General features: G+C 45.4%; 1 protein-coding gene across 6 annotated transcripts in view; it reads left to right on the top strand.

The window, feature by feature from the left end:
* TRAK1 (trafficking kinesin protein 1) overlaps positions 1 to 23,215 on the top strand; it is a 154,787-nt gene that overhangs the window by 27,832 nt on the left and 103,740 nt on the right. Inside the window, exon 1 of one of the 6 annotated variants that reach the window (XM_069560724.1) lies at positions 22,014 to 22,112. The exons of the other annotated variants lie outside the window; for them this stretch is intronic. The gene's annotated coding sequence lies outside the window, so the exon portion shown is untranslated. Of the gene's footprint in view, positions 1 to 22,013; positions 22,113 to 23,215 lie in introns of those variants that run through there. 6 annotated transcript variants of the gene reach the window in all.

The raw sequence follows: 23,215 nt of genomic DNA on the forward strand, positions 1-23,215 counted from the left end.
GCCTTGGTTGGTTCATTGCCCCACTAGGCCCCACATCTCAGCCCAGCCTATGGTTGTCTTTGATCCTAAGGCCTTGGCATGGGTCTTCCACCCTTAGTCAAGACTCCTTCACCTGGGAGGGTTAGAAATCAGGCCATTATGTTTTTTTATTTTTATTGTTTGGCTGCACCACTCGGCTTGCGGGATCTTAGTTTCCCTGACCGGGGTTTGAACCCTGGTCCACTGCAGTGAAAGCGCTGAATCCTATCCACTGGGCCTCCAGGGAATTTCCAGGCCTTTGTGTTTAATAAATTGAAACACTGCATAGTATACTCTTTATTCAGACATTCTTCAGAATCAGCCCCATGTTCCAGGGCCATCATTGTCATTGCCCATTACGTAGAAAGGTAATATTTAAAAATCTGTTCATTGGAGCTTTTCAGTTGTGTGAACTTCAGGTAATTGAACAGTTTAGTGTATCCTGTAAGTGGAGCGCTGTGCTTCCCCATCTCCGAGCCTGCAGAGACTAGTCCCCTTTCCCTGCCAACCTCCCTTCTGTGCCAGGCCAGTACCTAAGCCAGTAATGTGTGTTCTGGGGCAGCGGTCTCCAAACTGAATGGCAAACAGGTAAAAAACTGGGGCCTCAGTTGGGTAGCAGATGCCAAATTTGACAAGGGAAGCATTGTGGTTTGATTGAGCAACTATTACAGTTGTGTTTCTTTTTATAGATTCAGATCTGCCATAGAGCACATTTGGGAAAAAAGAAAAAACACACATAATTTTTGCACCAATCCAGAACTCCTGAGAGAGCCCCTCAGAAGGCTGTAACTTGGGAAGGCAGGGTGGAGTTAGCCAGCTCCACCAGCTGATGCAGGTTCTGGTCGGTGCCCTCTCTGCTACCTTGTCTGGCTGCTTGTACAAGACTTTCCTCCTTTAGAGGAGTTTGTGGCTCATCTAACAGGCCCAGAGGATAAACCAGCTCTTGCTGGAGTTCCCACTCCTAGGAAGATGGACTTCAGGGGATGTCTGCTGCATGCTTGGATCCGTCTGACGGGGGAAGATGGAGCAATGTGTTCAGACTTGTTACCTTTGGATTTAGGCTAAAAGGTACAGTGTCTGCTGTAATTTCAGTACTTGTTTCAGGAAGAAGAAATAAAAATGTATTGCCCAAAGACTAACTTCCCATCATAAATCCATAAAACACTAAGTCATATTTCTAGCACTAATTGATTCATTTTTTTTCCTCCTTTCCAGTAAATGTATGCTTTTTGGTGATCAATTCTGGTATTTTCCGAGGACCTTAAAATAAGTGTTTCTTGCTCATTAGGATTGCCTTTTCCCCTTCTAATCCTGTGTTCTCTACTGCCTGGTGACACCCCGGTGGCTCATTTGGAAGCCTTTTGTGATTTGCAGCTGCCCTGTGGCCTCTGTTATGATAGCCCACTTAGGATGTGCCCAGTATTTGAACGATTAAATCTGTAGGTTCCATCAGAAGCAGGGAATAATCAGTGACGTCCAGACTCACAAGAATTAAAAGGAGGCTCCAAATCAAAAGCACCTATCTCAGGTAGGGCTCCAAGGGGCGTGGCATCAGCCATGTGCTGGAGTTCAGGCCTGAAATGACCTGTTGGTTTCGCACGATGGCTTCATTATGGTCCCTAACTAGCAGCAGCAGCCTCCCCTGGGAGCTTGTCTAAAATGTACTTTCTTGGGCCTTACTCAAGACCACAGAAGCTCAGGCTTGGGGCCCAGCAGACTGTATTTTCACACACCCTTCAGAAGCTTCTGGGGCTTCCCACGTGGCACTAATAGTAAAGAACCTGGCTGCTGATGCAGGAGACACAAGAGACACAGTTTCAACCTCAGGGTCAGGAAGATCCTCTGGAGGAGGACATGGCAACCCACTCCAGTATTTTTGTCTGGAGAATCCCACGGACAGAGGAGCCTGGCGGGCTTCAGTCCGCAGGGTTGTAAAGAGTCGGACATGACTGAGTGCATGCGCGCACACACACACACACACACACACACAGCGGGCTTCAGTCCGCAGGATTGTAAAGAGTTGGACATGACTGAGTGCATGATGCTCGGACATGGCTGAGTGCATGCGCGCGCACACACACACACACACACACACACACACAGTGGGCTTCAGTCCGCAGGGTTGTAAAGAGTCGGACATGACTGAGTGTGCACACACACACACACACACACACACACGGCAGGCTTCAGTCCGCAGGGTTGTAAAGAGTCGGACATGACTGAGTGCATGCGCGCGCGCACACACACACACGCACGCCCCAGAAGCTTCTAATGCATGCTAACTGGTTCAGATGATCTTGTAGACACACAGAGAAGTCAGCTGTTGTTGGTTTGGGGTTTAGTCCCAGAAAACCTGGCAAGCTGTCCCCCCAGGAAGCCATAATCTCATCTGAGGACTCATGAGGGAAATGGCCCTGGAACATCACTGCCCAAGGCTTCTTATGCCATTGTTGAGCAACTTCAGCCTCTGATTTAGGAAAGGAGCCAAGTGGACCCAAAGCATGATTAAATCTTGAAGGAAAAAATAACTTGTCTTATTGTACATTATGTGAAGAACTAACAAGGCCTGTGCGTGTGGATACTAGCGATAACAGCAGCTGGCATTCTGGGGGTTCCTTCCAGTCTTTATTCCGTGTGCATACGGGTACGGGATGTGTGTTTAACCTAGCTGAGTTCACACTGTATGCATTGTTCTCCATTGTCTTCCTCCGACCCTCCCCCCATCACAAAAGAGCCCCAGACACCAGTGTGCTAAGGACTGGGGTGGCCAGGAGCCCAGGATTTAAGTTCCAGTTATCAGAAATCCCTGCGCCGTGAGAAAATTGGGGGCTGGGTGCACTCCTTGGCCCTCAAGGAGTCATTTTCCCTTGGCATTTGGAGTTGTCGGTGGGCCTGGCTCCCTTCAAGCCTTCTGTGAACCGGGAAAGGCAGGGGGAGCCGGCTGACCGGCCACTCCACTGCCATTTAGATTCCCTGACTCTGCAAGCCAGGCTGAATGTTGCTTTTTCATGTGCTGCCTGGAATAAAGCTGTCAGATTCTTTCCTCCCCAACAATGGCAGTTTTTATGAGTTCTTGCTTCTCCCAGGCAATGCCCCACACAATGAAGTCTTTTCTTTTCCATTTGTTTAAGCTGATGGACCTTATGGACCCTGTCTGATTGACTTTTAGTGAATGTTTACAGTTCGTGTAGTGTGATAACTGAACTCATCCTTTGCATGTAGAGAAAGAAAGAGTGGTTGATGACCCCCCCTGCTCACCATTCCCGGGGAAAAAAACCCAGAAAACTCCAAACACTCTGTGAGACAGGAAATATCACAGTTCCATTCAGAACTAGGGATCACTCTGTTGGTGGCAAAGGAAGAGGGTAAAAGAGGACCCTTGAGGCTACTGGCTGTTTTGGGAGGAGCTGGGGAGTTTCTCGTCTTCGTGAGGGAGCTGGGTGTACGGTGCTTCATGAGGGAGCTGGGTGTATGGTGCTTAGGCTCCCATTCTGTGGTATAGTCTCCTTTCTTCCTGGGCCCAGGGGAAAACCGAAGAAATCCTTGTCAGAGGAGCCGCTGCCTCCCTACCACCACCCCCAGGATCCAGGCCCAGAGGAGCCCCTGCCAAGGGCCTACTCTGAGCCAGGTTCACACTGACCAGGCTTGATCCGGCTGGTCAGGTAAGCAGGCCTGAATGAGCCCGAGCAGAGAAGTATTGCAAATCCAGGGACACTGCCTTCCCTCCCTCATTGTCTTCCCTGAGTGAAATGAAACTCTGCTGAGGGTCCCCTTTGCTTTTTTAAGGACCAGTGATGGACTTACTGCTCATCTCACTCTAGGCAGGAACCAAAATCTCTCTCCCTGCAGACAGCCTGCCCTCCCCTGACACTTAGGTAAGATGTGATGAAAGTTACTGGGACACAGAAAGGTCTGCTTTCCATTTCCTTAGAATTTTCTCGGAACACTCGGGCTCTTCCTGAATCTTCCCTCTGTCCTCTAAGACTGGTTTTGTCGGTGTTGAGGACACAGAGGCAGCCCCGACCTGTCCTTAGGAAGCTGACATTGACGTGTGTGTGCATGTCTGTGTGTGTGTATAGAACTTGTGTGTCTGTAACAGTAGCAGTAGCTGCTGTTTATTGAGGGCTTGTATGTGCCAGTTACTGTCCTGAGTACCAAGGCAGTGTCATCAGTGAATCCCTTGGAGTGAATGGCCTCCTTGGCCCTTTGTCTGAAGTGGCAGGCCTGCTGGTTTCATAGCCCACCCTTCTGTGTCCTGGTCCCCAGCCTGGTACAGCCAGATAACATACATGCTCACAAGGGAGAGCCTTGCAGGACAGAATCAGGAGTCTGGGTTTTATTTTAGCAATGATGGGGAGCTGTGGGAAGATTTCAGCAGGAGGGTCTGAAATAACTCGCCCCGGGTCACCTGCTCACCAGTCGTATTAGCAAGTCCCACTCCTCAGCTAGTGGCTGGAAGAAGAGCATCATTATCTGGAGGACTCCATTATCCCCCATCAAAATGGCCTTCTGCTGCTTTATCACCATCATACGTGTTCCCAGCATGAGTAAAATATTTGAAAGGATGTTACAGTTTGTGCATGGTGCTAGGTGGAGGTGACGTGGTTATTTTATTTACTGAAGCAAATACAGCCAAGTCAGCAAGAGGTCAGTTGTTCCCTGTCTCATAGATTAATCATTGATGTGATTATCTTTGAACATTCGTCCATCACACGTCAGCTGCGGACACCCAAAGCCATAGACTTATGGGAAAATGTTTATTTTTCATATTTTCATACAGAGTAGCAGGCTATTTTTTTTTGGCATCCATTTATGTATAGAGTTGTGTGACCACCACCAGTATAATAGTTCTGTCACTCCTAAGAAACATCCTTGTGCATGTCTCTTTACTGTTACCCCCTTCCCATAGACTTAAAAAAAAAATCTTTATTGAATTTGTTACAGTATCGTTTCTGTTTTATGTTTTGTGGGGGTTGGGGGGTTGGCCAGAAGGCATGTGGATCTTCCTGACCAGGGATCGAATGTACACCCCCTGCATTGAAACTTGAAATCTTAACCACTGGATCACCAGGGAAGTCCCTCCCATAGACTGTTTAAAAAGCTTTTTAAAAAGGGTTCTATTGAGATATAACTCATATACCATACAATTCTCGCCTTTAAAGTATAGAAGTCACTCATATGCCATACAATTCACCCCTTTAAAGTATAGAATTCACTGGGTTTTAGTGTATTCGTAGAGTTGTGTGGCCATCACCATAATCAATTTTGAATGGCTTTCATCACCCCAAAAAGAAACCCCATACCTCTACATTTCCTCCAGACCCCCCAGCCCCAGGCAACCAGTGATCTACTTTGTTTCCTCGGGTTTGCCTATTCTGGACATTTTTATGTAGATGGCATGGTAGAACAGGTGGTCCTTTGTGTCTGGCTCCTTTCACGTGGCATGACATTTTCAGAGTTCGTCCGTGTCCTAGCCTGGATCAGCACTTCATTCCTTTTCTATTGCCATATCATATTCCACCTGTGGATGTACACCACAGTTTGTCCATTTATAAGCTAATGAACTTTTGGATAGTTTCCACTTTGCGGCTCCTATAAATAATGCTGCTGTGACCGTTCATAGACAAGGTTTTGAGTAAACATAGGTTTTCATTTCTCTTGGTTAGATTGGAAGGACTGGATTTGCTAGATAACATGATGACCTTTTGAGGAAATGCCACACTGCTTTCCAAAGTGGCTGCACTCCTTACTTTTTTTTTTTTATATATATATGTATTTTTCTGGCTGTGCTGCATCTTAGTTGCAGCATGCAGGGTCTTTGATCTTCACTGCAGTGTGTGGGTCCTTCAGTTGCAGCATGTGGAATCTTTAGTTGGAGTATGTGGAGTCTAGTTCCCTGACCAGGGATTGAACCTGGCCACCCTGCATTGGGAGTGTGAAGTCTTAGCCACTGGACCACCAGGGCAGTCCCCATTTACTTTTTTCAACAAGCACTGTATGAGGGTTTCAATCTGTCCATGTCCTTACCAACACTTGTTATTATGTTTATCTACATTATCATAGTGGGTGTGAATTGGTGTCTCACTATCGGTTTGATTTGCTTTCCCTGATGACTGCTGATGTTGGACATTTTTCCATGCACCTCTTGGCCATTTGTGTCACGCAAACTTCTGAAATTATTTTATTTAATTGAAATATATCTTGGGCTAAGTATTCTGTAATCCATGCTTACAGTATTTCAAGATAAGTAGAAATATACCCTTGTATCTCATATTATTGATTTTAAAAGTTAGTATACTCATTACTGACATTAAATAGAGTATTTCACCCAGGTGAGTATTAGAAGTTGTAAAGTCAAAAGCATTCTTTTTTGTTCTATTCACTCAGAAATCGTCTAGAAACGAGGTAAGAAATCCTGCTTTTTAATGTTCCAGTTGCAACATAATAGTGTATGCGTTTTTCACACTATTACTTTAAGCTTTAAATGTGTGCCACGTGAGGATATGACATTGAGTACCTGGGATTTCTTTTTTCCAAAAATCACAAGTCCTTAATCTTTTCTGGCATTGATTATAATAATAGACTGCTTTGTATCCCTTCTAACATACTTCAACATCGACTTTTCTGTTCCCCTACTCAGGTTTTAAAAATAAGTATCTCATGTAAGAGACAAAGTTAAGTACCAAAATTGCTTAGGATGCAGTCAGAGGAGAAAGTTTTATATGGATTTGAACCAACCTGTAGCCTGAGTCACGCACAGCTGCTATTATTAGGACCGGGCTGGTGAAGGGCACCTTCTGCTGCCTCAACCCATTCAGACGGAGCAGCTTCCTTGTCAGCAGTGACCAGGGAACTGGGGTACTGGTGCGCTTTGAAATCACTCTGAAACTGTAATTTACTCTCTGGTATTTAGACTGGGATATCCGGTGCTACTTTGAAGTATCAGGGAAATGGAATATTCTTCTGTAAATATGGCTGTACCCTAAGTTCCAAGACGGCTAGAATCCAGTTCTGGGCAAGGGTTTTCTGTACAGGGACTGTCAGCAGACTCACTACTTGGATGAATGTGAGTGAATGAACAAATGAATGAGTGAATGGGAGTAGCAAAAGCTGATTGCTGACTCACATATGCATCTTCTGCCTTTTCCTAATGGAATCCGGATTTTGTTCCACTCTTCAGCTTCCTCTTTAGCCACGTGTGGGGCTATGGGAGGGGAAGTCATGGGCTGGCATTGGTTGGTCCAGGCCCATCACTGTGGTCCCATCCCTCCCTACCTCTTCACCCTGCTCCCCCTACCCCACTCCTCACCTCTTCACTGCCATTCCCCCATCTCCCACCCCAGCCCCCCACCTCTTCACCCCACCCCGACTCTCCATCCCTACCTCTTCATCCATCTCCCACCCCCATTGACCATCACACCCCACCCCTATCCCCACCTCTTCACTCCACCCCAGCCCCCCAGCCCTACCTCTTTATCTCATCTCCCACCCCCAATGATCATCACCCCCCCACACCCTCTCCCCACCATCCCCACTGACCATCACCCTCCCACTTCCCATCCCCCCACTCACTCCCTACCACCTGGGCCTTGATTTTGACACTGCTGTTGCAGGTAGGACCAGTCTGCTGCTGTCTCCTGAGGAAGGTTCTTCTCTTGTGGGTAAGAAGGAGACTTGTGGAGACTGCCCCTCTCCTTCCCCCGGGCACTGTCGCGTCTCTCTGTTTGTTGTCCCATTGCATTGGGAGCGTGGAGGCAGGGACGCAGGGGCAATGTGGGAAGGCTTCGGAGCAGAATCAGCAGCTGCCTGCCTGTCCTGCCTGGCTCCACTTCACAGTCTCACCAGTGTGCAGTTGCAGACTATCACCCTGGAAGGAGAAAGCACCTTGATGTTAAATAGTCACAGAATGTCGAGTATGTCTTGCAGTCCTTTGGGAACCTGATTAGCTTCATTTCAGGGCTAAATACACTGACTCTCTGAAGGAGTTGATGGCTTATGCAGGAGGCGGCTTTGGAAGCTAGAATGATATGCTTCAGGCCTTCAAGTTGACCTAAAGTTTATTTATTTATTTTTTTAAATCTCTTTAATTTTAGATTTACAAAAAAATTGCAAAGAGAGTTCAGAGAGTTCCCACACACCCTTGATCCAGCCTCCGCTGATGATAGCATCTTACATAACCATTGACCTCCAGTGATGGGTTTGTGTGTACATATGCAGACAGAGAGAGACGCCTGCACACGCACACATATGGGGTATGAGGGAGGCAGCTCTGTTATCTGTTGGTCCTTTGATAGCTCATCACAGTCACACCTCCCGGGTACATTGTGGACTCTGGCCATGGCAAGAGCAGGCGAGGAGCTACTTTGAAGCTCAAGTTCCAAAGCAGGAGATACGGGGAGAACAATCAGCTGTCTGGAGTGCTCTGGGTAGCATGTGAACTCAGCGCCACTTGAACTTTATTTAGTAGAGGCCTGGCCTGAGATCCTTAATATAGACATCCCAGCTATCATGTGAGAATTCCAATCTGCTCTAGTACAAGTACAAGGGAATTTGGGAATGTTTGCTTCTGCTTGTCTCAGGCTAAGTCATCTTATTCCTTTCCCTTCTGATATCTGAGTTAGGAGACCCACAGTCTGTATCCATTTATTGATTTATGAATCAGAAGCAACATGTTCATCGATCCGTCAATCCACCACCCTTCCATCCGTTTGCCTGGATTTTAGCTTTATTCATTTCGCTCTGGAAGTGGTCCAGGCTGCTTTGGAAGGGGACATTCAATCCAGATGATGACAGCCATTGGCACTCACTCTGGGGCTTAGGAGGGAACCCACACCCTTCTAACACCATCCCTCCAGGGCGCAGCTGTCTCTCCTGGAGACTAGGGACAGCTGCTCCTGGTGAGGGCCACCCTGCTGTGGGAGAAGAGGGCGTTGAAGTTGCAAGAGGAGCTGTGGCCAGGATCCTGCTCACGTGGGTGCTGCAGGAGAACCCTACGGCAGACAAGGTTTTGACAGTGGATGAAATCACCTGCCTTCTGATATATCCACTTTCCTCTGGGTGAATGGAATTTCCCAAAAGTGGGAGTAGACCGCTGCCAGCTATTGATGTAGAAATCTCTTACTTTCTTATAGGACTATGGGTATTACAAAGTGCTGCCCCATTAGGGGAGATGCAAACAAAATACTTTAATGCTTTAAATTCCTTTGGGCTAAGGATAGATTTGTTTGGTTTTTTTTTTTGAATTTTTGAATATATTTCCCCCCATCAGGGTCAATTTTAAAAAGGTAAACATGCATTCCCATGTTAAAAAAATTCCAGTTATACCTTTAGCATTAAAAAAAATGTGTGTGTGTGTGTGTGTGTATATATATATATATATATATACTTGTCTCAGAGACTGTTTTTTGTCTAAGCTTTTGGAAGCTACAAAACCAGCTTAAATACAGTAAGATTTTACTGCTGTGCCACTGAACAAACTTTCTGTTTGAGTCATCACATTTTGAGGCTTATTTTGTTTTTGGGTTTTTTTTCACTGACCACGTATGATCCTTGTTTCTGAAAAACCATTTGTGTGCATACTGTCTGTATGCCTCAAAATAAGAGAGTTTGCTCTTGAGAAAGGGCAGAACAGGGCCAGGTCTCTAACAAAGACTGTTCAGTCTTCTGTGAAATATAATTTTCATCAGTGAAGGTTCCATTTCGTTGGAGAATAGTGGTGGATGGTCATTCTGTCCTGCTAGCTAGGTTTCCCTGGGACCCACCCGCTCCAAAGGAATTGTTCTCCAGGCTCTGTGGGCTAGAACTAAGGCATAGTTGTCTTACTGAGGGAGGGGGCTCTGCACTTTCTTGTGTATCCCTGCCTACAAACACCTTGGAAAGATAAATGGCATTATCTCTACATTTTAGATGTAGAATGTAACCTCAGAAAGTTGAAGAAACTCAACTGAGGTCACATGGGTAGTGAGTAGTGAAGTCAGAATTCCAGGCCTGATTTTCCAATTTCACATCCAGCACTCATTCTCTTAGACCAGGGCTCAACAAATCACGTTCCGTAAGCCAACTCCATCCCTCTGATCTGCTGTTGTAAATAAAGTTTTATTGGAACACAGCCATACCCATTTGTTTGCATATTATCTCTGGCTTCTTTTGGAGAAGGAAATGGCAACCCTCTCCAGTATTCTTGCCTAGAGAATCCTGTGGACAGAGGAGCCTGGTGGGCTGCTCTCCATGGGGTCGCACAGAGTTGGACATGACTGAAGCAATTTAACATGCATGCATGCATTGGAGAAAGAAATGGCAACCCACTCCAGTATTCTTGCCTTGAGAATCCCAGGGTCAAAGGAGCCTGGTGGGCTGCCATCGATGGGGTTGCACAGAGTCAGACACAACTGAAGCGACTTAGCAGCAGCAGCAGCTGGCCTCTTTTCTGCTGCTGTGACAGAGTTGAGTAGTTGTGCAGAGATCGTACTGCTTTCAAAATCTGAGATACTCACTTCCTTTCCTTTTACAAAAAAGTGTTTGTCAACCCTTGTCCTTAACCGTGAGCTGAAGAAGCATTCACATTCTCTGTGCTATCAGACTTTTCTTCTAGGAAAGCCTTTGTGATGATGTGAGTTCTTGCTCTTTGGAAAGAGTGTGAGCCATGTGGTGAACACAGAGAAGGCAGACAGGAGCCGCACAGCTGTGCCTTATTGTCTAAGGGGAAGGTTGGTGTCTTGCTGGGCTACAGATTGTTCTCTGGTGGTGAAGTGGAGTCTGTATCTTTTCCCTTTGAATATGGGATGGCCTTGGGACTTACTGTTACCAATAGATTGTAGCAGAAGTGACACAGTATAACTCTCAAGACCAAGTTTAAAGAGATCTGCAAATTCTGCCTCATGCTTTGAACACTCCCGCCTCCACTTGAGAAGCCCAGTGATGGAAATGACACGTTTCCACCTGAGAGAGGTCCCAGTCTTGCAGGCATCCCTGCCACATTACTGGACACGTGAGGGAACTCATTTAAAATGTTCTGACCCTTGTTATCACCTGATCGACTTCATGAGGGACCCCGAGTGAGACCAGCAGAAGGACCGTCCAGTTGAGCCTCTGCCACACCCACAGAAATGTGAGAGTCACTGTTTGTTTGTTTGTTTGTTTGTTTAGCACCTACGTTTGGCACTGGTTTGCTGTTTGATGATAGATAACGGAAATACCCCAAGACCAAGGTGAGATAGGATCTGGGGGACATGTCACAGAACCCTTCTGGACTGGGTAGTGAAACATCAGAAAAAAATGAATTCTCTCACAGTCAGACCCAAGTCAGTGCAGGAAGACTTTTAGTTGTAACACTGAACTTGCTGAATTACTCGAATGTAGTTCCTAAGAACTCTTAGGATGTTGTCAACTGGAATCTGGGAAGCTACCATGTGATTCTAGACTAATAAGGGCAGGATGTATCTTGCTTTATTACGGACTCATCATGCAAAAGCAAAAAATAAACAGTTTAAGCTTTCAGAATGTTTCCTAAAATACTGAAATTAAAATATTTGTGCTAGACTGCTTAGAAATGAAAATGCTGTTCTGAAAATGATCTATGAATTGATTTTACCTTAGAATATTAAGGGTACCTTTTCTTTTTTTTTTTTAAATGCCTGTTTATTTTTATTTATTTGGCTGCACCATGTCTTAGTTGAGGCATGTGGGGTCTAGTTCCCAGACCGGGGATCGAACTCAGGCCCCCTTCATTGGGAGCATGGCGTCTTAGCCACTGGACCACCAGGGAAGTCCCCAAGGGTACATTTTCAGTGGGTTAAGTAGCCACATTTTTTTTCAGTAGTTCTTTTGGGTAAAGGCTGTTTATTTTACCGCTGTTTGATTCTAATCAGAGGTCACAGAACTATGGAAGTTCTGGAGTAGATTTTAAAACACATGCCTTTCTGCAGATCTCAATTGGTGGTGCTGGTTTATACTGAGAATTCCTGGCCTCCGGGCCATGAAGCGCTCATATCAGAGCCCATGGTTTCCTTTAACTCATTGAGTATCTCAGGGTGGACTTTGCAGCTGAGACAACAACGTCTGCCATGCTGGATTATTTGCCTCGTGGATGAAGGCCGAGCTCTTTTTAGCACGAGGTACGAGCCCAGGGCCACCTTAGTGTCCAATTACATAGATTACAGTGTGAGTAGTAACAGTGTGGAGCTGTATGCTCAAGTAGCCTGCGTCTGCCCCCTCCTCCCCCTGAATCTTAAGTTCCACCCGTGTTGAACTTTTTTAGGGTTTTCTTGTGGCTTCTGCCAAAAATGCCTTCCCTGCCCTTCCAACTAAACTAACAACCCTCAAATCTTGTTCTAAACAACACCAATATATTTGCACATTGTACTCCCAAATAATATAAAAATTGGCTGTCCTCATACTACTACATGAATATTTATTGGAAGGACTGATGCTGAAGCTCCAATACAGTGGCCACCTGATGCGAAGAGCAGAATCATTGGAAAAGACCCTGATGCTGGGAAAGATTGAAGGCAGGAGGAGAAGGGGGAGATAGAGGATGAGATGGTTGAATGGCTTCATTGAGTCAATGGACATGAGGTTGAGCAAACTGTGGGAGACAGTGAAGGACAGGGAGGCCTGGTGTGCTACCGTCCATGGGGTTGGAGATAACTGAGCGAAACAGAACAACGGTACCACTACCGTCACCACACCTACTAAATCAAATTGAAATTTTACTGCTTGCCATTCTTTGTTACCCATAAACAATGTATCTCATCAGGCCAGCATAGAGGATTGTGTGCAAGAGTGCCATTGACACTTTTTTTTCTGATTTTTTTTTTTTTGATTGATGCTTTCTTTTCTTCTGTGTGCTAAGGTTGCTAAGGTTGTTACTGTTTCCTCTATGGTTGTTTACCTCTTTCTGTTTGCATGCAATATTAGACCCTCCATCTTCACTGACTTAATTAAAATTTTAGATTATGTAAAACATTAACATGCTCCAAAGTCCAAAGTATAGGAAAAGCTATACCCAAAGGTGGCTCATTACATTCTTAATTCTTTGACCGTATTCCTACCCACTCCCAAAGGGAATCCATTTCCAGTTGTCAGTTTATCCCGTGTTTCTTTTTGTAAAAATAAATAGCTACTTATGTGTGAATATTTTGTTTCCCTTTTTCCATGTAGAGAAAAGTAATAATGTTTTCATGTTTTTCTTTTTCACTTAACAGTATATTCCAGAGACTGTTCTAGAATGTGTTTATGGAGCTCTTCCTGCTATATTTTTTCTGGGCTTCCCTGGCGGCTCAGAGGGTAAATCGTCTGCCTGCAATGCAGGAGACCTTGGTTTGATCCTTAGGTCAGGAAGATCCCCTGGAGAAGGAAATGACAACCCACTTCAGTACTCTTGCCTGGACAATCCCATGGACGGAGAAGCCTGGGATCCCAAAGAGTTGGACACAACTGAGCGACTTCACTTCTACTTTCCCGCTATATTTTTTCTTTACTTCCTGCTGCGTGGTATTCCGTTGTTTGGTCAAACAAACTCCTATATAGAAACACTGAGATTACTTCCAGTGTTTGACTCTTACAATTAATTTGTGTCATAATGAATAACTGTGTTATTTTTAAAATGTTTCCCTATGTTTTGCCTATACCTTGCTCCATTTACTTTCGAGTATTATACTTTTCTGTCTTACTTGGCATTTTATCTTCCATTGCATCTTCTAAAAGTGGGAGGAAGGTCTAAACAAACATTTCTCCAGAGAAGATATACAGATGGCCAACAAACATATAAGATGCTCAACGTCGCTCATTATTAGAGAAATACAGATCAAAACAGCAATGAGGTATCTCTTGGCACCGGTCAGAATGGCCATCCTCAAAAAATCTACAAACAATAAGTGCTGGAAAGGGCGTGGAGAAAAGGGACTTTCTTGCCCTGTTGATGGGAATGTAAATTGACAGAGCCACTATTGAGACAGTATGGAGATTTGTTAGAAAACTAGGAATAAAATTACCATGATCCAGCAATCCCACTATTGTGCATATACCCAGATAAAACCATAATTGAAAAGGACACATGCCCCATGTTCCATAGCAACACTGTTTTGTGCTATATTTATCTGGCTTAGATGTCAGTGTTATATTTGCTTAATAAGAAATTGATTTTTTTTTTCATTTCCTATACTCTGAAACAATTTAACTATAATTGGGATTATCTAGTCTTTGAAGGTCTAACACAATTCTCCTGTAAAACTCTGACTGTAAATTGAACAGTAAAATTAGTTGGAGAAAAGGCTCATTATGTGAAGCTTAAGGATTTCTTTAAAAAAATCTTATATGTTGGGTTGTATGTCACAATTGTAAGTATAAACAATAAGCTAATTGCAACTTTATCTAAAACCTATCTATATTCCAGAGATACCTGGAATTTTGCAAAATTATGTATAAAAGAGGGAAATCATTCTGTCTTAGTGGAAGCAAAGATTCCAGGACACTGCCCCTCTTTTTTTCTATAGAACATGCTAATACAGGCCAGGTAGATAACACAAAGGAATGAGACCAACTGGGTACCAAGTACTAGGGAGCAGTACATGGTACTTAATGGCACCCCACTCCAGTACTCTTGCCTGGAAAATCCCGTGGACGGAGGAACCTGGTGGGCTGCAGTCCATGGGGTCGCACAGAGTCGGACACGACTGAAGCGACTTAGCAGCAGCAGCAGCAGCTCCTAACCAAGTGTTACTTCTCAGTAAAATCTCAAGAACGTGAGCCTGAAGTTGCCAGCTCTCCAGATTTATCAAGAGGAGCTGAGAAATCCAGACTGTTTTTTGCTGTTAACACTTAATGAGTTTTAAGATTTGGCAATTAGTTCAAAAATTGAAAGCACAATGTAGGCAAAACATAACACAGTTGTAAAAGTGTGATCTTATCAGTTCTTCTGAGGTCATGCAGGCAGTGTCGTTTTGATGTTGAGCATCAAACATCTTAGCTGGGTCTGCTGTTCAACTTTGACTTGTGAAGAAGCTGTGTTAGACCCGCCACAGCTATCGAGAGGTGCTGTGTGCTCTGTGTTGGAAAGGTGATGGGGAGAGAGAGAGAACCCAACTTGATAAATAAAGTTGCATGGTGGGTATTGGTCCCTCTGAGCAAGGTCACGGGCAGGCAGAAGCGGTGCCTCTGTGCGGCCTCCTGCAGTTGGCACCCTTGGAAGGTGGTGTCTGGTGGGGACTAGTGAGGCGCCAGCCCTCTTTTGCTTAGGGATGACTCAGTTCTCCCTGCTCCCGCCCCTCCCACTCCCCTCCCACCTCCTGCCCCATCCCCCACCCCCCACCATCCCTTTCCTCCTTTCACTTCCTGTCTTGCTGCTGTACTTACACATTGTGCTTATCATGGTCCCTCACCCTAGGGACCTCCTGCCATCCCAGGAAGCTCTGTGACTGAAGGCGCAACTGTCAAATTCACTCAGTGAGTGCTTGGCTGTTTTGACCAGTTTCCTAGTAACAGCCTTGTTAATTTCAGTCAGAAAGACTTAATTGGGTGCCTTTTTCTGGGAGGGGAGAGTGTGCTTCCTGATTCAGCCCCTTGGTGGCTCTGATCTCTGACCTCATTGCTTCCTGGGATGTTCTTATATAGAGACTTTTGGCTTCTGCTCCCAATACCATGCATTCCTAATTATTTTTGCTACTTCATGAGTAATAGCAAGGTCTGCTTGGGTTACTTACTGAAAGTGGATGATAAAAATTGAGCTAAGATGATGAAAATTGAGCTAAGATGCCCCATTCCTCTCTTGCCATTTCCACATGCCTGCATCAGTGCTATGTGGAGAATTTGTTCTTTGCCATCAAGCTGGTTTGAGTCTAGAATCTGACTTTTGAGTGTGGACCAAGTGGGGCCCAATTGCCTCTTGGGGATTATTTAGAATTAATAAAATCAGAAATGGGACACCTTTTGACTACACATGTGCCTGAATTGTTAGCCAAATGAACTTTTATGTGGTACAGTTTATTTAGAGGATTAGGAATTTAAGGGCTTTATTTATTGATTACAGTTAAGCACATTTTATTGCAAAGAACAATATTTGTAGCTAAGTAGCCGTGTCCAAGCTGAGATGTTTCTTCTTACTTGATCCTACAGTGAAGTCAGCATAAGCGACAACTTCTGTTTCCATAGCTGCGGAATCTGTTTTCAAAAACAGAAGGCTGTGATTTCACTGTAGGTCAGCACACATGGAGAAGCCGATATGGAAATGGAAAGAATCTTTCTTCGAGACACAATTTAAAACAAAAACTTCCTGTCTTCCTCTGATGTTTAGATGCAATTTCCTCCTTTAAGTTTTACGGGTTAATTTCAGAGGTTGACTGTGAGATAGTCCTGGTTGATGGTACTTCTGTCACTCAGGAAGCCCCTCAAACATTTCCTTCTCATTTCCTGATATAATGGCTGACTCAGTGGAAAGCCATTATACTTTTGGTCACCACCATTGTGAGTAGCCGGTTGTGTAATTGTGGCTAAGACAGAACAGTTGGGTTGGTTATGTTCAGTAGGTTTGAGCATAACGGCCACATCATTTAATTAAGTCCACACCCCAGCTTTTACTATGTTTCCCAGGCATTGGGGACACAACAGTGGAAAATCAGAAATAAGTCTTTATTTTACTCATTTCTTCCCAAACCATACAAGGCATGGAATACAAATTGTGTGTCCTTGGACTTTTTATAAAAAGCCTGATTGTGGAAAATGCCTATTGACATAGAGCCCCCATTTCCTCAACAGGTTCACCCCTACTTTCAGAGGGTTTCTGAGCAGAGCTATTATTTATTGAACATTTATTAAGGGCTACCTGGGTTCGATCCCTGGGTTGAGAAGATCCCCTCGAGAAGGGAACGGCTACCCACTCCAGTATTCTGGCCTGGAGAATTCCATGGACTGTATAGTTCATGGGGTTGCAAAGAGTTGCACACGACTGAGCAACTTGCACTTTCACTAGAGGACATTTTGACTGTAGTGTATTAGCTCCTTTCATCCCCATGAGAGCCTTGCACTGTTAGGTATTAATATTACTTCCCATTTTGTAGATGAGAAAACTGAGGCTTAATTGACTTTCACTTTCCCAGCATCCCATGGTGACTCATGGCGACTGTGTCTTTCTGTCCCCAGAGGGGTTGAGCTTATAGTGGGTGTGCTTTAGGAAATGTCGTTGCGCCTGTGTGGCCGGGGTGAGGAAATGTGCTCATATCCAGGCTGTTTAAATGTGTGGGCTGGTCAGATGATGCCACAGTCAGTGCTGAAGCATGGAGAGGTCGGGGCTGGACTGTCGTGCTGGAGGACAGCCAAGGACCTAATAAGGAGGGGTAACAAGACTGTTTGGGTGTAGTTCTGTGGATGGGGAAAGGATGCTTGCGGAGATGAAATTCTACTGGAAGTACTCTTCAGTTATATTTTATGCATCTTGTTTTTATTAAAACAGAGACACTATATTCTAAACACTGTTTTGTGACTTGCCTTTTTCCCCATTCATTTTATCCCGAGCCTCTCTTCTTGGCTTGCACGGGTTTCTCTGCAGTATCATTAGAAATGGGACATGTGCAGGCCTCTTATGTGGTTGGACCATGCTTTATTTTTATTGAAATCTGTATTATGAGACAACTTTGTTTTCTGGTTTCTTCTTGTGACTTAGTGCTGAAGGGGGAAAGGTCAGTCTCTGCACACAGTTATGGTTTTCCTTAGGAAATTATTGCAGAAGTGGAATTGCTATTTTTTGTAAATTAATTTATTTATTTTAATTGGAGGCTAATTACCTTATAATATTGTAGTGGTTTTTGCTATACATTCACATGAATCATCCATGGGTATACAAAGAATTAATCTCAAAAATATACAAGCGGCTCATGCAGCTCAATACCAGAAAAATAAATGACCCAATCAAAAAATGGACCAAAGAACTACACAGACATTTCTCCTAAGAAGACATACAGATGGGTAACAAACACATGAAAAGATGCTCAACGTCACTCATTATCAGAGAAATGCAAATCAAAACCACAATGAGGTACCATCTCATGCCAGGCAGAAACAATAAATGCTGGAGAGGGTGTGGAGAAAAGGGAACCCTCTTACACTGTTGGTGGAAATGCAAACTAGTCCAGCCATTATGGAGAACAATGTGGGGATTCCTTAAAAAACTGGAAAGTAGAACTGCTGTACGAACCAGCAGTCCCATTGCTGGGCATACACACTGAGGAAACCAGAATTGAAAGAGACACGTGAACCCCAATGATCATCGCAGCACTGTTTATAATAGCCAGGACATGGAAGCAACTTAGATGTCCATCAGCAGACGAATGGATAAGAAAGCTGTGGTACATATACACAATGGAGTATTACTCAGCCATTAAAAAGAAGGCATTTGGAACTGCTTTTGATGCACGCTTCTGAGCATGAACCACCTCATAACCTGCATGATCAGCAGCACAGATTATAAGTAGGGGAAAAAGTGTGAAGTGGGATAGATGGCAAAAGAGTGTCTCATACTTGTTTTCATTTTTGTTTCTCTGATTACTTGTGATTTTTCTCCTGAAAACTACTATTTGAATTTTTTCTCATAATGATTCCCTACATGCGCCTTTTTATTGGAGAAGTTAACATTTTTTTCAGTATAAAATAATTTTCATACTTTCTTTGAAAGCGTTTGTCTTATAATGGACATTCTCTTATAATCTTGAATTTTTCTTTTTCATGTAGGATTGCTTTTTTATATCCCACCTGGTTTTTGAAATATTTCAGATGTACATAAGTGGTAAGAGAGGATGTGCTGTGTGTGCTGTTGCTTTAGTCGTGTCTGACTCTTTGTGACCCTGTGGACCATGGCCCACTAGGCTCCTCTGTCCGCGGTATTTTCCAGGCAAGAAAACTGGAAGGGATTGCCATGCCCTCCTCCAAGGGATCTTCCCGACCCAGGGATTGAACCCCTGTCTCCTGCATTGGCAGGTGGGTTTTTTTTTTTTTTTTTACCACTAGCGCCACCATGGAAGCCCAAGAGAAGGATACCATGAACTAAACTGATGTTTGCATTTATTGGTATGTTTGCATGTGCTAAGGCATTAAACATAAACACTCTTGGGTTCAACACCAGCCCCACCTCTGGGTTCTTGGGACTGTGGGGAGAAACCTCCAGCCCCAGTTTCCCTGCCAACAACTAGAGGAGGGGCATGATGCCGGCCTACAGGTCTTGTGAGTCTTAGATCAGCATTCCCTGGGGTAATGCACCCGGGCCTGGCCGGGCTCACAGCCGCAGTCACTGCGATAAATGGGGACCGTTCGTGCTCTTTTCCTTGCTGGAGTTATTGTGAGTTTTTAAACTCCAGACTCCACCTGGGGAGTGAGTGCAGTGAGAGCCAGGACCCAAGAAGGGGTCATGGACAGAGACCTGTTCTCTTCCCTCTTCCTCTCCCACCCTGGCGCCACACTCCTGGGCCTCTTTCTCACTCTGGTTATTGTATTAACTTTATCCTCAAGCGTGACAGCACTGCAGCTGCTGTTCTGGCTGTACATGGTTTATTACTGACTCTGGCCTCGTGCACTTTCCTTGCCCGTGGATCACAACTCTCTCTCTCCCCATTTCTTGCTCCCCAGACATCCCACACCCCTTCGAAGTGGCAGCGCACACAATGTGGACGGCAGGGCTTCCTTGTTTGGGACATGTAGGTTTTCTCAGGGGACGTTTTCTTTCTTCATAGCAACATCTTTCTATTCTGGAATCACAGAGATTTCCAGCAAGCCACCCCACAGGGGCTTGGGATGAAGTTCTTGTTCTTGCCACCCTGTCTGACTTTGACCAGCTTCTAGTCAAAGGCTGGACTCCTCCCTGGACTTGGAGATATGGAGGGGACTCCGCTGCAGATCTGAATTTTCTGATAGGGGGTTAGAATTGGGGCAGGGAGCATACAGGCGGGGATGCTCCACCAAGAACCATCTCCAGCCTACCTGCCACCCATCAGGCTGGCCTTACATTCCCTGGCAGAATGAAATGTCCAGAGAGCACTGCTTCCCCCCAGTTTGGCTTGGAAGCACAGAGCAGCCCTGTAGGCATACTGGGGAGCCTGTCTGCAGGGGAGCATGTGGTTCCTATGCTAACTTGGGAGACAGTGCTCCCTTAACACCTTGCTCAGCTTTTAGGGTCTCTTAGGTAACATATCTACGCTGGACGTGGGCCAGCTGGTCTCCCTGAACTTGCTTTGTGCTGGAAGACACATGAAGGTTCTGTTGGGGACGAAAGAGGAGAGGCTCCCCAGCACAGCCTCCCTACTTGGTCTCTTTTCCCCAGAGAGGGAGCTATTTATGGTGCGTTATAAATCTGCTGCCGCCAGCCGGATAGACCGGGACTGTTACGTAAGACTGTTAGAGCGTGCTGCCTTTTTATTCTCCTTCTTTCAGGAGATGCGGCAGGGCTTGCAGAAGGCAGGGTAGCTGGGCACTTCTGTTCTGTGGGTTGCAGCAGAATTATTTTTGGAAACCAAGGAATTTGGTCACATGACAGTTTTCATTCAGTGAGACCTGATGGATGAAATAGATTTCTTCTTACTTCTTAGGGATCTGTAGGGGACAGTGGCTTTGTTGGTGGATTTGTTTCTGTCCTTAGCACAGTTTAGAAAGAGAAGGTTGAGTTATGGGACTAAGCTTGGTCAGAGTCATTGCCTTGAGTGATGGAACTTTTCTTTGAGTGATTCTTGATTTTAAAAAAATAGTGGGGTGGGTGGGGTGGGGTGAGATTCACCTTCAGAGCTGGAGAACAGTATAGCCTGAAGAATGAAATTTATTTCACATGTGTATGTGGGTGCCTAGGCATGAGAACGTGTGGAAGAGAGAGACAGAGCAAGGGAGGAAAGACACAGAGGTGTCCCACACATACTAGGTGCATGTATAGGAGCCACTCATGTGATGGGTGCACCTTTCCGGTGCACGGGTCAGGGGCATGTGACGGGCGCACATCTCTGCTGCATGGGTCAGCGACACGTGGCGGGGACACATGACAAGGGCACGTGACGGCAGCTGCCCACGTGTCAGGCACGCCTGTCGGGTTCATGCGTTGAGGTGCAAGTGCTGTATGCGTGTGACGGCACAGGTGTTGGTCACGCGTGATGGGCACAAGTGTGCAGCCCCCATCCCATGCTCAAGTTCTTCCTTCAGTCACCCCAGTATTAGTCCCCAGATGTCCCGGCCTCTCGTTCACCAGGGACCCTCAGGGGTCTCATAGGACTTCACAGAAGGCCATGATAGCCCTCCTGGAGACCATAGGGCATCGCCTTTCCTGTGGCCTTGGTTCCCAACATGGCTCTGACTTTCTGGCTGTGAAAGTGAAGTCGCTCAGGCGTGTCCAACTCTTTGCGACCCCATGGACTGTAGCCTACCAGGGTCCTCCGTCCATGGGATTTTCCAGGCAAGAGTACGGGAGTGGGCTACCATTTCCTTCTCCAGGGGGTCATCCCAACCCCAGGGATTGAACCCAGGTCTCCTGCATTGCAGACAGACGCTTTACTGTCTGAGCCACCAGGGAAGCCGTAGTTGCTGATATTAGCTGTTCCAAGTCTTCTTACTTGTTCTGTGGGTAGCCACATATGCCCTCTCCCAAACTGCTCCCTCCTTGTGCAGTGTCGTGGTGTAGCAGTAGCTGAAATTTTTGAGTAAATAAGAAATACTTCCAGTCCTGCTTCTTGCCAGTTGTATGAAGAAAACTTTGAGCAAGTCGCTTAAATTCCCTACCCGCTACCTCACAAAATGAGGAGATCTACCAAGCTGTGCTGTAGATTTATTTTATAGGACAAAGGGCATTACGGCCATGTGAAAGCCCTCAGTGAGCAGTATCCTCCTGTAGGACCAGTGGCTGCTTTTGGCAGTTCTGCACTATTGCTGCAAAACTGCAGCTCATCTCCTCCCTCTCCAGCTGTTCAGCTCTTACATCATATTTTCTGCTCTTTAGCCCCTTGTCCTGTTATTTAAGGAGCTGGCCAGAAAGGTCAGTTGAGGTGGTAGAAGAGGAGCAAACCAGTACGGTCTCCCATCAGCTGTGAGCCAGCTCGGCATGGCCCTGGAGGCCAGACCCCATCTCTGGGCTATCTGAGGTATATTTCTTGCAAGGAATTGAGTGGTCTCAATGGGGTTTTGAGTTCCTTTGCCTCTGTTATGGCAAGAGCCTTGTTTTTAAAGACAGTGGACATGGCAACCCACTCCAGTATTCTTGCCTGGGAAAGTCCGTGGACAGAGGAGCCTGGCGGGCTGCAGTCCATGGGGTCACATGACTGAGCATGTGCGCATGAGGGTGGAGTGTGACGGGTTGGTAGCAATAAACTGGTAGAACTAGAAAGGAAAGACAGTGGACAGACGCAGGAGAACGATCATTGGTCAAGATCCCATGAAACGTCTGATTCTCCATTGGACACAGAACAACTTTAAACACATAAGCACAATATATTCACAACTCTGAGAGTGCAGCATCTTTGGAGCCATTTAAATCTAGGTTCATACATGTGGACTCTCAAATGTGACACAAACGTCTGCAAAATGGACTCACAGACATAGAGGACAGACTTATGGTTGCCGAAGGGGGGAAGGTGTTGGGGGAGGAATGGAGTGGGACATTGGGGTTAGCAGATATAAGCGTTTATATTTAGAGTGGATAAACAACAGGGTCCTACTGTGTAGCACGGGGAACTATATTCAATATCCTTTGGAGATATGGGAGAAGAATATGAAAAAGAATGTATGTATGTATAACTGAGTCACTTTGCTGTATAGCAGAAATTAATACAACATTGTAAATCAACTAAACTTCATGAAAAAATATGATAAAGGGAAAAAAAATCTAGGTTCAAATCCTGGATAAGTTATTTAATCTCTCTGAGCCCGTTTTCTCTCCTGTAAAAAGCAGATACTGATATTACTTTATAGGTTGTGAACCTTGAACAAGGTCATGTATTTAAAAGACCAAGCCCAGTGCCAGACCTGCAGCTCATTTTGCAAGGAATGCTGGGGCTCTCTGCACTTTCAAAAAGCACATGTTCATCTTACCACCTGTTAAGCAGGCAGCAGTTTGCTCAGAGAAGTAGTTGAAGATGGCAACAAAGCACATGGCCCTGGCCGGAGACGGGGGAGCTCTGGTGCCAGTCATGCCATAGTCAAGATATTAATAGGTGGTAAGCAAGTCATCCTGAAGCAGGTGTCAAGG

Source organism: Ovis canadensis, chromosome 19 (assembly GCF_042477335.2).
Source record: "Ovis canadensis isolate MfBH-ARS-UI-01 breed Bighorn chromosome 19, ARS-UI_OviCan_v2, whole genome shotgun sequence".
NCBI lineage: Eukaryota > Metazoa > Chordata > Mammalia > Artiodactyla > Bovidae > Ovis > Ovis canadensis.